The sequence below is a fragment of the Oncorhynchus nerka genome, linkage group LG16, assembly GCF_034236695.1.
Source record: "Oncorhynchus nerka isolate Pitt River linkage group LG16, Oner_Uvic_2.0, whole genome shotgun sequence".
NCBI classification, from domain to species: Eukaryota; Metazoa; Chordata; class Actinopteri; order Salmoniformes; family Salmonidae; genus Oncorhynchus; species Oncorhynchus nerka.
Genome location: NC_088411.1, coordinates 4,374,797 through 4,389,496, shown reverse-complemented (window position 1 = coordinate 4,389,496; position 14,700 = coordinate 4,374,797). Strand labels below are relative to the sequence as shown.

Below are 14,700 nucleotides of genomic sequence, written 5' to 3'. Positions count from 1 at the left end.
GTTCTGTATCTATGGACGTGACCCAGTCGTTCATTCTTTTTGTTCTGTATCTATGGACGTGACCCAGTCGTCAGTCTTTTAGTTCTGTATCTATGGACGTGACCCAGTCGTTCAGTCTTTTTGTTCTGTATCTATGGACGTGACCCAGTCGTTCAGTCCTTATGTTCTGTATCTATGGATGTGACCCAGTCGTTCAGTCTTTTTGTTCTGTATCTATGGATGTGACCCAGTCGTTCAGTCTTTTTGTTCTGTATCTATGGACGTGACCCAGTCATTCAGTCTTTTTGTTCTGTATCTATGGACCCGACCCAGTCGTTCAGTCTTTTTGTTCTGTATCTATGGACGTGACCCAGTCGTTCTGTATCTATGGACGTGACCCAGTCGTTCAGTCTTTTAGTTCTGTATCAATGGATGTGACCCAGTCATTCAGTCTTTTTGTTCTGTATCTACGGATGTGACCCACTCATTCAGTCTTTTTGTTCTGTATCTATGGATGTGACCCAGTCGTTCAGTCTTTTTGATCTGTATCTATGGATGTGACCCAGTCGTTCAGTCTTTTAGTTCTGTATCTATGGACGTGACCCAGTCGTTCAGTCTTTTTTTCTGTATCTATGGACCCGACCTGTATCAGTCGCTCAGTCTTTTAGTTCTGTATCTATGGACGTGACCCAGTCATTCAGTCTTTTTGTTCTGTATCTATGGATGTGACCCAGTCATTCAGTCTTTTTGTTCTGTATCTACGGATGTGACCCACTCATTCAGTCTTTTTCTGTTCTGTATCTATGGATCTATGGACGTGACCCAGTCGTTCAGTCTTTTTGTTCTGTATCTATGGATGTGACCCAGTCGTTCAGTCTTTTTGTTCTGTATCTATGGACGTGACCCAGTCGTTCAGTCTTTTTGTTCTGGATCTATGGACGTGACCCAGTCGCTCAGTCTTTTTGTTCTGTATCTATGGACGTGACCCAGTCGTTCAGTCTTTTTAGTTCTGTTCAATGGATGTGACCCAGTCATTCAGTCTTTTTGTTCTGTATCTACGGATGTGACCCACTCATTCAGTCTTTTTGTTCTGTATCTATGGATGTGACCCAGTCGTTCAGTCTTTTTTGATCTGTATCTATGGATGTGACCCAGTCGTTCAGTCTTTTTGTTCTGTATCTATGGACGTGACCCAGTCGTTCAGTCTTTTTGTTCTGGATCTATGGACGTGACCCAGTCGTTCAGTCTTTTTGTTCTGTATCTATGGACGTGACCCAGTCGTCTTTTTCTGTATCTATGGACGTGACCCAGTCGTTCAGTCTTTTAGTTCTGTATCAATGGATGTGACCCAGTCATTCAGTCTTTTTGTTCTGTATCTACGGATGTGACCCACTCATTCAGTCTTTTTGTTCTGTATCTATGGATGTGACCCAGTCGTTCAGTCTTTTGATCTGTATCTATGGATGTGACCCAGTCGTCAGTCTTTTAGTTCTGTATCTATGGACGTGACCCAGTCGTTCAGTCTTTTTTTTCTGTATCTATGGACCCGACCCAGTCGTTCAGTCTTTTAGTTCTGTATCTATGGACGTGACCCAGTCGTTCAGTCTTTTAGTTCTGTATCTATGGATGTGACCCAGTCATTCAGTCTTTTGTTCTGTATCTACGGATGTGACCCACTCATTCAGTCTTTTTGTTCTGTATCTATGGACGTGACCCAGTCGTTCAGTCTTTTAGTTCTGTATCTATGGATGTGACCCAGTCGTTCAGTCTTTTTGTTCTGTATCTATGGACGTGACCCAGTCGTTCAGTCTTTTTGTTCTGGATCTATGGACGTGACCCAGTCAGTCGTTCTGTATCTATGGACGTGACCCAGTCGTTCAGTCTTTTAGTTCTGTATCAATGGATGTGACCCAGTCATTCAGTCTTTTTGTTCTGTATCTACGGATGTGACCCACTCATTCAGTCTTTTTGTTCTGTATCTATGGATGTGACCCAGTCGTCAGTCTTTTTGATCTGTATCTATGGATGTGACCCAGTCGTTCAGTCTTTTAGTTCTGTATCTATGGACGTGACCCAGTCGTTCAGTCTTTTTTTCTGTATCTATGGACCCGACCCAGTCGTTCAGTCTTTTGTTCTGTATCTATGGACGTGACCCAGTCGTTCAGTCTTTTTGATCTGTATCTATGGACGTGACCCAGTCGTTCAGTCTTTTAGTTCTGTATCTATGGACGTGACCCAGTCGTTCAGTCTTTTAGTTCTGTATCTATGGATGTGACCCAGTCATTCAGTCTTTTTGTTCTGTATCTACGGATGGATGTGACCCACTCATTCAGTCTTTTTGTTCTGTATCTATGGACGTGACCCAGTCGTTCAGTCTTTTAGTTCTGTATCTATGGACGTGACCCAGTCGTTCAGTCTTTTTGTTCTGTATCTATGGACGTGACCCAGTCGTTCAGTCTTTTTGTTCTGTATCTATGGATGTGACCCAGTCGTTCAGTCTTTTTGATCTGTATCTATGGATGTGACCCAGTCGTTCAGTCTTTTAGTTCTGTATCTATGGACGTGACCCAGTCGTTCAGTCTTTTTGTTCTGTATCTATGGACCCGACCCAGTCGTATCAGTCTTTTTGTTCTGTATCTATGGACGTGACCCAGTCGTTCAGTCTTTTGATCTGTATCTATGGACGTGACCCAGTCGTTCAGTCTTTTAGTTCTGTATCTATGGATGTGACCCAGTCATTCAGTCTTTTTGTTCTGTATCTACGGATGTGACCCACTCATTCAGTCTTTTTGTTCTGTATCTATGGACGTGACCCAGTCGTTCAGTCTTTTTGTTCTGTATCTATGGACGTGACCCAGTCGTTCAGTCTTTTTGTTCTGTATCTATGGACGTGACCCAGTCGTTCAGTCTTTTAGTTCTGTATCTATGGATGTGACCCAGTCATTCAGTCTTTTTGTTCTGTATCTATGGACGTGACCCAGTCGTTCAGTCCTTATGTTCTGTATCTATGGATGTGACCCAGTCGTTCAGTCTTTTTGTTCTGTATCTATGGATGTGACCCAGTCGTTCAGTCTTTTTGTTCTGTATCTATGGACGTGACCCAGTCGTTCAGTCTTTTTGTTCTGGATCTATGGACGTGACCCAGTCGTTCAGTCTTTTTGTTCTGTATCTATGGACGTGACCCAGTCGTTCTGTATCTATGGACGTGACCCAGTCGTTCAGTCTTTTAGTTCTGTATCAATGGATGTGACCCAGTCATTCAGTCTTTTTGTTCTGTATCTACGGATGTGACCCACTCATTCAGTCTTTTTGTTCTGTATCTATGGATGTGACCCAGTCGTTCAGTCTTTTTGATCTGTATCTATGGATGTGACCCAGTCGTTCAGTCTTTTAGTTCTGTATCTATGGACGTGACCCAGTCGTTCAGTCTTTTTTTCTGTATCTATGGACCCGACCCAGTCGTTCAGTCTTTTAGTTCTGTATCTATGGACCCCAGTCATTCAGACCCAGTCGTTCAGTCTTTTTGTTCTGTATCTACGGATGTGACCCACTCATTCAGTCTTTTTGTTCTGTATCTATGGACGTGACCCAGTCGTTCAGTCTTTTAGTTCTGTATCTATGGATGTGACCCAGTCGTTCAGTATTTTTGTTCTGTATCTATGGACGGACCCAGTCGTGTCTTTTTGTTCTGTATCTATGGACGTGACCCAGTCGTCAGTCTTTTTGTTCTGTATCTATGGACGTGACCCAGTCGTTCAGTCTTTTGTTCTGTAACTATGGATGTGACCCAGTCGTTCATTCTTTTTGTTCTGTATCTATGGATGTGACCCAGTCGTTCAGTCTTTTTGTTCTGTATCTATGGACGTGACCCAGTCGTTCAGTCTTTTTGTTCTGGATCTATGGACGTGACCCAGTCGTTCAGTGTTCTGTATCTATGGACGTGACCCAGTCGTTCAGTCTTTTAGTTCTGTATCAATGGATGTGACCCAGTCATTCAGTCTTTTTGTTCTGTATCTACGGATGTGACCCACTCATTCAGTCTTTTTGTTCTGTATCTATGGATGTGACCCAGTCGTTCAGTCTTTTTGATCTGTATCTATGGATGTGACCCAGTCGTTCAGTCTTTTAGTTCTGTATCTATGGACGTGACCCAGTCGTTCAGTCTTTTTTTTCTGTATCTATGGACCCGACCCAGTCGGATGTCAGTCTTTTTGTTCTGTATCTATGGACGTGACCCAGTCGTTCAGTCTTTTTGATCTGTATCTATGGACGTGACCCAGTCGTTCAGTCTTTTAGTTCTGTATCTATGGACGTGACCCAGTCGTTCAGTCTTTTAGTTCTGTATCTATGGATGTGACCCAGTCATTCAGTCTTTTTGTTCTGTATCTACGGATGTGACCCACTCATTCAGTCTTTTTGTTCTGTATCTATGGACGTGACCCAGTCGTTCAGTCTTTTAGTTCTGTATCTATGGACGTGACCCAGTCGTTCAGTCTTTTTGTTCTGTATCTATGGACGTGACCCAGTCGTTCAGTCTTTTTGTTCTGTATCTATGGATGTGACCCAGTCGTTCAGTCTTTTTGATCTGTATCTATGGATGTGACCCAGTCGTTCAGTCTTTTAGTTCTGTATCTATGGACGTGACCCAGTCGTTCAGTCTTTTTGTTCTGTATCTATGGACCCGACCCAGTCGTTCAGTCTTTTTGTTCTGTATCTATGGACGTGACCCAGTCATTCAGTCTTTTTGATCTGTATCTATGGACGTGACCCAGTCGTTCAGTCTTTTAGTTCTGTATCTATGGATGTGACCCAGTCATTCAGTCTTTTTGTTCTGTATCTACGGATGTGACCCACTCATTCAGTCTTTTTGTTCTGTATCTATGGACGTGACCCAGTCGTTCAGTCTTTTTGTTCTGTATCTATGGACGTGACCCAGTCGTTCAGTCTTTTTGTTCTGTATCTATGGACGTGACCCAGTCGTTCAGTCTTTTTGTTCTGTATCTATGGACGTGACCCAGTCGTTCAGTCTTTTAGTTCTGTATCTATGGATGTGACCCAGTCATTCAGTCTTTTTGTTCTGTATCTATGGACGTGACCCAGTCGTTCAGTCCTTATGTTCTGTATCTATGGATGTGACCCAGTCGTTCAGTCTTTTTGTTCTGTATCTATGGATGTGACCCAGTCGTTCAGTCTTTTTGTTCTGTATCTATGGACGTGACCCAGTCGTTCAGTCTTTTTGTTCTGGATCTATGGACGTGACCCAGTCGTTCAGTCTTTTTGTTCTGTATCTATGGACGTGACCCAGTCGTTCTGTATCTATGGACGTGACCCAGTCGTTCAGTCTTTTAGTTCTGTATCAATGGATGTGACCCAGTCATTCAGTCTTTTTGTTCTGTATCTACGGATGTGACCCACTCATTCAGTCTTTTTGTTCTGTATCTATGGATGTGACCCAGTCGTTCAGTCTTTTTGATCTGTATCTATGGATGTGACCCAGTCGTTCAGTCTTTTAGTTCTGTATCTATGGACGTGACCCAGTCGTTCAGTCTTTTTTTTCTGTATCTATGGACCCGACCCAGTCGTTCAGTCTTTTAGTTCTGTATCTATGGACCCGACCCAGTCGTTCAGTCTTTTTGTTCTGTATCTACGGATGTGACCCACTCATTCAGTCTTTTTGTTCTGTATCTATGGACGTGACCCAGTCGTTCAGTCTTTTAGTTCTGTATCTATGGACGTGACCCAGTCGTTCAGTATTTTTGTTCTGTATCTATGGACGTGACCCAGTCGTTCAGTCTTTTTGTTCTGTATCTATGGACGTGACCCAGTCGTTCAGTCTTTTTGTTCTGTATCTATGGACGTGACCCAGTCGTTCAGTCTTTTTGTTCTGTAACTATGGATGTGACCCAGTCGTTCATTCTTTTTGTTCTGTATCTATGGATGTGACCCAGTCGTTCAGACTTTTTGTTCTGTATCTACGGATGTGACCCAGTCGTTCAGTCTTTTTGTTCTGTATCTATGGACGCGACCCAGTCGTTAAATCTTTTTGTTCTGTATCTACGGATGTGACCCAGTCGTTCAGTCTTTTTGATCTGTATCTATGGATGTGACCCAGTCGTTCAGTCTTTTAGTTCTGTATCTATGGACGTGACCCAGTCGTTCAGTCTTTTTGTTCTGTATCTATGGACGTGACCCAGTCGTTCAGTCTTTTTGTACTGTATCTATGGATGTGACCCAGTCGTTCAGTCTTTTAGTTCTGTATCTATGGACGTGACCCAGTCGTTCAGTCTTTTTGTTCTGTATCTATGGATGTGACCCAGTCGTTCAGTCTTTTTGTTCTGTATCGATGGACGTGACCCAGTCGTTCAGTCTTTTTGTTCTGTATCTTTGGATGTGACCCAGTCGTTCAGTCTTTTTGATCTGTATCTATGGACGTGACCCAGTCGTTCAGTCTTTTTGATCTGTATCTATGGACCCGACCCAGTCGTTCAGTCTTTTTGTTCTGTATCTATGGACGTGACCCAGTCGTTCAGTCTTTTTGTTCTGTATCTATGGACGTGACCCAGTCGTTCAGTCTTTTAGTTCTGTATCTATGGACGTGACCCAGTCGTTCAGTCTTTTTGTTCTGTATCTATGGACGTGACCCAGTCGTTCAGTCTTTTAGTTCTGTATCTATGGATGTGACCCAGTCATTCAGTCTTTTTGTTCTGTATCTACGGATGTGACCCACTCATTCAGTCTTTTTGTTCTGTATCTATGGACGTGACCCAGTCGTTCAGTCTTGTTGTTCTGTATCTATGGATGTGACCCAGTCGTTCAGTCTTTTTGTTCTGTATCTATGGACGTGACCCAGTCGTTCAGTCTTTTTGTTCTGTATCTATGGATGTGACCCAGTCGTTCAGTCTTTTTGTTCTGTATCGATGGACGTGACCCAGTCGTTCAGTCTTTTTGTTCTGTATCTTTGGATGTGACCCAGTCGTTCAGTCTTTTTGATCTGTATCTATGGACGTCGAGTCTTTTTGTTCTGTATCTAGTCGTTCAGTCTTTTAGTTCTGTATCTATGGACGTGACCCAGTCGTTCAGTCTTTTTGTTCTGTATCTATGGACCCGACCCAGTCGTTCAGTCTTTTTGTTCTGTATCTATGGACCCGACCCAGTCGTTCAGTCTTTTTGTTCTGTATCTATGGACGTGACCCAGTCGTTCAGTCTTTTTGTTCTGTATCTATGGACGTGACCCAGTCGTTCAGTCTTTTAGTTCTGTATCTATGGACGTGACCCAGTCGTTGTGACCCAGTCGTTAAGTCTTTTTGTTCTGTATCTACGGATTTGACCCAGTCGTTCAGTCTTTTTGTTCTGTATCTACGGATGTGACCCAGTCGTTCAGTCTTTTAGTTCTGTATCTATGGATGTGACCCAGTCATTCAGTCTTTTTGTTCTGTATCTACGGATGTGACCCACTCATTCAGTCTTTTTGTTCTGTATCTATGGACGTGACCCAGTCGTTCAGTCTTTTAGTTCTGTATCTATGGACGTGACCCAGTCGTTCAGTCTTTTTGTTCTGCATCTATGGATGTGACCCAGTCGTTCAGTCTTTTAGTTCTGTATCTATGGACGTGACCCAGTCGTTCAGTCTTTTTGTTCTGTATCTATGGACGTGACCCAGTCGTTCTGTATCTATGGACGTGACCCAGTTGTTCAGTCTTTTAGTTCTGTATCAATGGTTGTGACCCAGTCATTCAGTCTTTTTGTTCTGTATTAACGGATGTGACCCACTCATTCAGTCTTTTTGTTCTGTATCTATGGACGTGACCCAGTCGTTCAGTCTTTTAGTTCTGTATCTATGGACGTGACCCAGTCGTTCAGTCTTTTTGTTCTGTATCTATGGACGTGACCCGGTCGTTCAGTCTTTTTGTTCTGTATCTATGGACGTGACCCAGTCGTTCAGTCTTTTTGTTCTGTATCTATGGATGTGACCCAGTCGTTCAGTCTTTTTGTTCTGTATCTATGGACCCGACCCAGTCGTTCAGTCTTTTTGTTCTGTATCTACGGATGTGACCCAGTCGTTAAGTCTTTTTGTTCTGTATCTACGGATTTGACCCAGTCGTTCAGTCTTTTTGTTCTGTATCTACGGATGTGACCCAGTCGTTCAGTCTTTTAGTTCTGTATCTATGGATGTGACCCAGTCATTCAGTCTTTTTGTTCTGTATCTACGGATGTGACCCACTCATTCAGTCTTTTTGTTCTGTATCTATGGACGTGACCCAGTCGTTCAGTCTTTTAGTTCTGTATCTATGGACGTGACCCAGTCGTTCAGTCTTTTTGTTCTGTATCTATGGACGTGACCCAGTCGTTCAGTCTTTTTGTTCTGTATCTATGGATGTGACCCAGTCGTTCAGTCTTTTTGTTCTGTATCTATGGACGTGACCCAGTCGTTCAGTCTTTTTGTTCTGTATCTATGGACGTGACCCAGTCGTTCAGTCTTTTTGTTCTGTATCTACGGATGTGACCCAGTCGTTCAGTCTTTTTGATCTGTATCTATGGATGTTACCCAGTCGTTCAGTCTTTTTGTTCTGTATCTACGGATGTGACCCAGTCGTTCAGTCTTTTTGATCTGTATCTATGGATGTTACCCAGTCGTTCAGTCTTTTTGTTCTGTATCTATGGACGTGACCCAGTCGTTAAGTCTTTTTGTTCTGTATCTATGGATGTGACCCAGTCGTTCAGTCTTTTTGTTCTGTATCTATGGACGTGACCCAGTCGTTCAGTCTTTTTGATCTGTATCTATGGACGTGACCCAGTCGTTCAGTCTTTTAGTTCTGTATCTATGGACGTGACCCAGTCGTTCAGTCTTTTTGTTCTGTATCTATGGACCCGACCCAGTCGTTCAGTCTTTTTGTTCTGTATCTATGGACGTGACCCAGTCGTTTAGTCTTTTTGTTCTGTATCTATGGACGTGACCCAGTCGTTCAGTCTTTTAGTTCTGTATCTACGGATGTGACCCAGTCATTCAGTCTTTTTGTTCTGTATCTACGGATGTGACCCACTCATTCAGTCTTTTTGTTCTGTATCTATGGACGTGACCCAGTCGTTCAGTCTTTTTGTTCTGTATCTATGGACGTGACCCAGTCGTTCAGTCTTTTTGTTCTGTATCTATGGACGCGACCCAGTCGTTCAGTCTTTTTGTTCTGTATCTATGGACGTGACCCAGTCGTTCAGTCTTTTTGTTCTGTATCTACGGACGCGACCCAGTCGTTCATCCTAAAGGTTCCATTACCACACTGACTGGCAACATTATGACTTGCTTGCTAGCTAGTCAACTACGGCTAACTTACAGTCACGTCGAACAGTGCAGACAGAATAACAACAGCAGCTGCATTTGTTGAAGCTGTTTTCTGGTGACATTTATTTGAATACATCTATAACATTGAGCTAATGAGGTGCGATTTCACCTGGCATAGAAAATGTGCTCTCTCGTCAGGACAGTTGTTCAGAGGAGCTAGCCATCAACACAGCTATCACAATAACTTCAAACTAAAGCTGGAAACACTACAAGCTAGCTGCACGTCTTTTAGTTATACCCTTTTTCAATTGACATTTCTTTGATTATATCCATAAATATACCAGCTGATTCATGATTTCGACTGCCTGAGAAACGCTGCCTGCCTCTCTCGTCCTGACTTCTGATCCCTACACGTTCATTACTATGGGACAGCTGAATATTTTAATATTGAAACAATGTTGCAAATGTCGTAAGGTTTATACAAATCTCTGCTGTTGAAAACAAAATGTTAGTCTAAAAGAAATGTGCGATAATGTCTAGATGCTTTCTATATTGGAGATCAAGTGTATAACTTCCCTGCCTGGGCTGATGAGACAGTGGATTGCGCAGTCAGATGGAACAGAGTAAATATGCATTTTAACGTCATTTAGCTGGTGGTAATAGACACCAGCTGGAATGCGTTTTTAACCAATCAGCATTGAGGATTTGACCCACCCGTTAAATAATATGGGCTTAATGCAACCTATACTGTTATGAACCATTCCCAACACTATTGTGTGAGAGTGTGAAAGAGAACAAGAGTGAAAGAGAGTGAAAGAGAAGAAATATAAAGAAAAAGAGATTAGGTTGGGGGGGTGTTTGAAGATTCTTAAAACCAGTTCCCTTCTTCCCTCTTGTGGACAGTCATAACATTTCATCTGTTTGACAAAACCCACACAGCCTGATCATTGAACATGACACTCTTTTCTATATAATTGCCATAAACCTGCATCTACCCAAACCAGTGCTTCACGGCTTCACACATAAAGGCCCTCTATCCTGTTATAGTCCTTTATTGCCCCTTATCATCTTATTGCCCTTCCTCGTGTCATTTCAGGTTGGGGAAATAGAGGAACAGCTTGCAGCCGCCAGGAGGGAGGTGACAAAGTCGGAGGAGGCCAATCAGAAGCTCCAGAGGGACGTGAAGGAGGTCAGTCAGGCCAATCTGTTCCTGGCCAAGGCCTTTGGTCAGGGGTGGGAAACCTTTTTCGCTCGAGGGCCACATCGGTATTACGAAATTCAACGGAGGGCTGAAGCGATTTTTTTTTACCTATATGTTTGTCAAAATCAATTTGCGTGACAGAAAAAGGACCGCTATTTCAAAATTATATAGGTCAATTATCATTTCTACATACAGCACTTTCTATTCCATTTCCTAATAATTGCTCCCACAGTTGATTTCTTCAAACCAAGCTGCTTACATATTGCAGATTCAGTCTTCCCAGCCTGATGCAGGTCTACAATTTTGTTTCTGGTGTCCTTTGACAGCTCTTTGGTCTTGGCCATAGTGGAGTTTGGAGTGTGACTGTTGGAGGTTGTGGACAGGTGTCTTTTATACTGATAACAAGTTCAAACAGGTACCATTAATACAGGTAACGAGTGGAGGACAGAGGAGCCTCTTAAAGAAGAAGTTACAGGTCTGTGAGAGCCAGAAATCTTGCTTGTTTGTAGGTGACCAAATACTTATTTTCCACCATAATTTGCAAATAAATTCATTAAAAATCCTACAATGTGATTTTCTGGATTTTTTTTCTCATACTTGAAGTATACCTATGATGAAAATTAGAGGCCTCTCTCATCTTTTTAAGTGGGAGAACTTGCACAATTGGTCGCTGACTAAATACTTTTTTGTCCCACTGTACAATACCACTGATAATCTCCCTCGATCTGGGGCTCCACGCAAGATCTCACCCCGTGGGGTCAAATTGATCACAAGAACGGTGAGCAAAAATCCCAGAACCACACGGGGGGACATAGTGAATGACCTGCAGAGAGCTGGGACCAAAGTAACAAAGCCTACCATCAGTAACACACTACGCCGCCAGGGACTCAAATCCTGCAGTGCCAGTCGTGTCCCCCTGCTTAAGCCAGTACATGTCCAGGCCCATCTAAAGTTTGCTAGAGAGCATTTGGATGACCCAGAAGAAGATTGGGAGAATGTCATATGGTCAGATGATACCAAAATATAACTTTTTGGTAAAAACTCAACTCGTTGTGTTTGGAGGACAAAGAATGCTGAGTTGCATCCAAAGAACACCATACCTACTGTGATGCATGGGGGTGGAAACATCATGCTTTGCGGCTGTTTTTCTGCAAAGAGACCAGGATAACTGATCCGTGTAAAGGAAAGAATGAATGGGGCCATGTATTGTGAGATTTTGAGTGAAAACCTCCTTCCATCAGCAAGGGCATTGAAGATGAAACGTAGCTGGATCTTTCAGCATGACAATAATCCCAAACACACCGCCCGGGCAACAAAGGAGTGGCTTCGTAAGAAGCATTTCAAGGTCCTGGAGTGGCCTAGCCAGTCTCCAGATCTCAACCCCATAGAAAATCTTTGGAGGGAGTTGAAAGTCTGTGTTGCCCAGCAACAGCCCCAAAATATCACTGCTCTAGAGGAGATCTGCATGGAGGAATGGGCCAAAATACCAGCAACAGTGTGTGAAAACCTTGTGAAGACTTACAGAAAACGTTTGACCTCTGTCATTGCCAACAAAGGGTATATAACAAAGTATTGAGATAAACTTTTGTTATTGACCAAATACTTATTTTCCACCATAATTTGCAAATAAATTCATAAAAAATCCTACAATGTGATTTTCTGGATTTTTTTCTCTCATTTTGTCTGTCATAGTTGAAGTGTACCTATGTTGAAAACTACAGGCCTCCCTCATCTTATTAAGTAGGAGAACTTGCACAATTGGTGGCTGACTAAATATATATATTTTTTGCCCCACTGTAAATGTGCACATTTCTCTGTCAAATGTTTAGGTTACCATTTTATACAGGTTGTGATATTCACAATGTGTAATGTGTTTATTTGGATGATTAACCATGCTTTACTACATTTCTGCATCGTTCAGGCTCTGTGCCAGAGGGAGGATATGGAGGAGAGGATCACTACATTAGAACGCAGGTAACCCTTTATTTGCAGAATGATACTGACTTGTGTGATTATTAATTTCCCATTTTTTACACCGAGTACAATGGTGCCAAACTACCAGGTTTTTCCCTCATTATCTGAAAAGCTGTCACCAAGGTGTCACAACACCTTTCGTCTTTATCTCAATGCCTGGGTATTTTCAATCGTTACAGCACACTGCAATAGTTAGGCTTGTGTCTGCATACTGTACATACAGTGAAGAGTGGATGTGCATAACTAATGGTCAGGGATGTAGTGGAGCGTAAATGCACATAAACTTTGTTTAGAAAATGTTTACACTCCTATTGTGCCAAATAAGATTTGTTAGCGTTAACATTGACATTACTCGCTGTCGGTCATCGGCCCGACCAACGTTCACCGTTGGTGTTATCCACCTTTGTTACCATCACATCACAATGTGTCCATGTTGTTTGCAGGTACCTTAGTGCTCAGAGGGAAGCAACCTCTCTACATGACATCAAAGATAAGCTGGAGAATGAGCTGGCCAGCAAGGAGTCATTGCACAGACAGGTAATGGTTAACACACGACTACAAGGGTGGCTTACATAGATGTACAATAACCCTGTAAAAATGAGTAGGTTATATCCAGAGTAGCATTGTCTTTTAATACTTAGGGCCAGATTCTTACGGCCAATTTCCTGTACCGAGATTGAAGTCATTCTCAATGGAGTATCTCCATTAAAAGTGTGTTAGTCCAAGACTAGGCTTAATCTGAGTCCAGAAAACCAGCCCTCGGGCTCAGACCTGGATTGTATAAAAATATCCCTGACTTCATCTGCTTTCTTCCCTCTTTCTCGTCCTGTGTGCTGTCAGAGTGAGGAGAAGAACAGGCAGTTCCAGGAGCGTCTGGAGGACGCCAAGCAGAAGCTCCAGCAGACCCTGCAGCGGGCCGAAACACTGCCCGAGATTGAGGCCCAGCTCGCCCAGAGAGTGGCTGCCCTCAACAAGGTACTGTACTGGATGTCTACGTTCATTCTGTTTGCTCTGTTTACTCATGTGGATATTTCTGACTGTCTGTGAAACTGCTTGGTTGTGTCTGTCTGTCTCTTTCCACTTTCTACCGTCCGTCCGTCTGTAAGACCTGAGTTGTCCTCCTATTGGCAAACCAACTATCTGTCCGTGTGTTAGTCTGAGTTTATATTTGATCTCATATACAGACTCTATCTTTTCTATTTAGGCAGAGGAACGCCATGGAAACTTTGAGCAGCGACTACGACAGACCGAGGCACAACTTGAAGAGAAGAATCAGGAGTTGCAGAGGGTAATAATGGACTATTTGTTTGTACACTGTAAACCCCAATGCGCTGTCATTATTCAAAAATGTTTAGGAAACCTGTTGCACTAAATATATTTGAGCACAGTTACTTAAAGTGATTTTGGAGTCATTACTCAAATCGATAGAGTCGATGTGACCCTGTAGGGCAGGGGTGTCAAACTCATTCCATGGAGAGCCTAGTGTCTGCTGATTTGAGGTTTTTCCTTTCAGGTAAGACCTAGACAACCAGCTGAGGTAGGTTTCTTACTAATCAGTGACCTTAATTCATCGACCAAGTACAAGGGAGGTAGGAAAACCCGCAGACACTTGACTCTCCGTGGAATGAGTTTGACACATGCTATAGGGGGATCCAGATATGAGTTGGACGGTATCAGCTTGCCCTTTCGAGTGTATTGCAGAATTACCACTTATTGTTAGTGACAGACATTTTTTATTTCATTTAACCATTATTTAACTAGGCAAGTCAGTTAAGAACAAATTCTTATTTACAATGACGGCCTACAGCTGCCAAACCCAAGTGGCGGTCTAAGGCACTGCATCTCAGTGCTAGAGACGTTACTACAGACCCTGGTTCGATTCCAGGCATTATCACAACCGGCCGTGATTGGGAGTCCCATAGGGCGGCGCACAATTGGCCCAGCGTCATCCAAGTTAGGGTTTGTCTGGGGTAGGCAGTCATTGTAAATAAGAATTTGTTCTTAATTAACTGACTTGCCTTGTTAAATAAAGGTTAAATAAAAAATAAAAGATCTTTGGCCCATTGTCGTGCCATTCATCCACCGCCATCACTTCATGTTTCAGCATGATAATTCACTGCTCCATGTCACAAGGATCTGTACACAATTCCTGGAAGCTAAAAATGTCCCAGTTCTGCCATGGCCTGCATACTTACCAGACAGAGCATGTTTGGAATGCTCTGGATCGACAGCGGATTCCAGTTCCTGCCAATATCCAGCTACTTCGCAC

The 14,700-nt window shown here is 42.9% G+C and overlaps 1 pseudogene; it reads left to right on the top strand.

The window, feature by feature from the left end:
* LOC115143931 (liprin-alpha-3-like) overlaps positions 1 to 14,700 on the top strand; it is a 74,362-nt pseudogene that overhangs the window by 17,936 nt on the left and 41,726 nt on the right.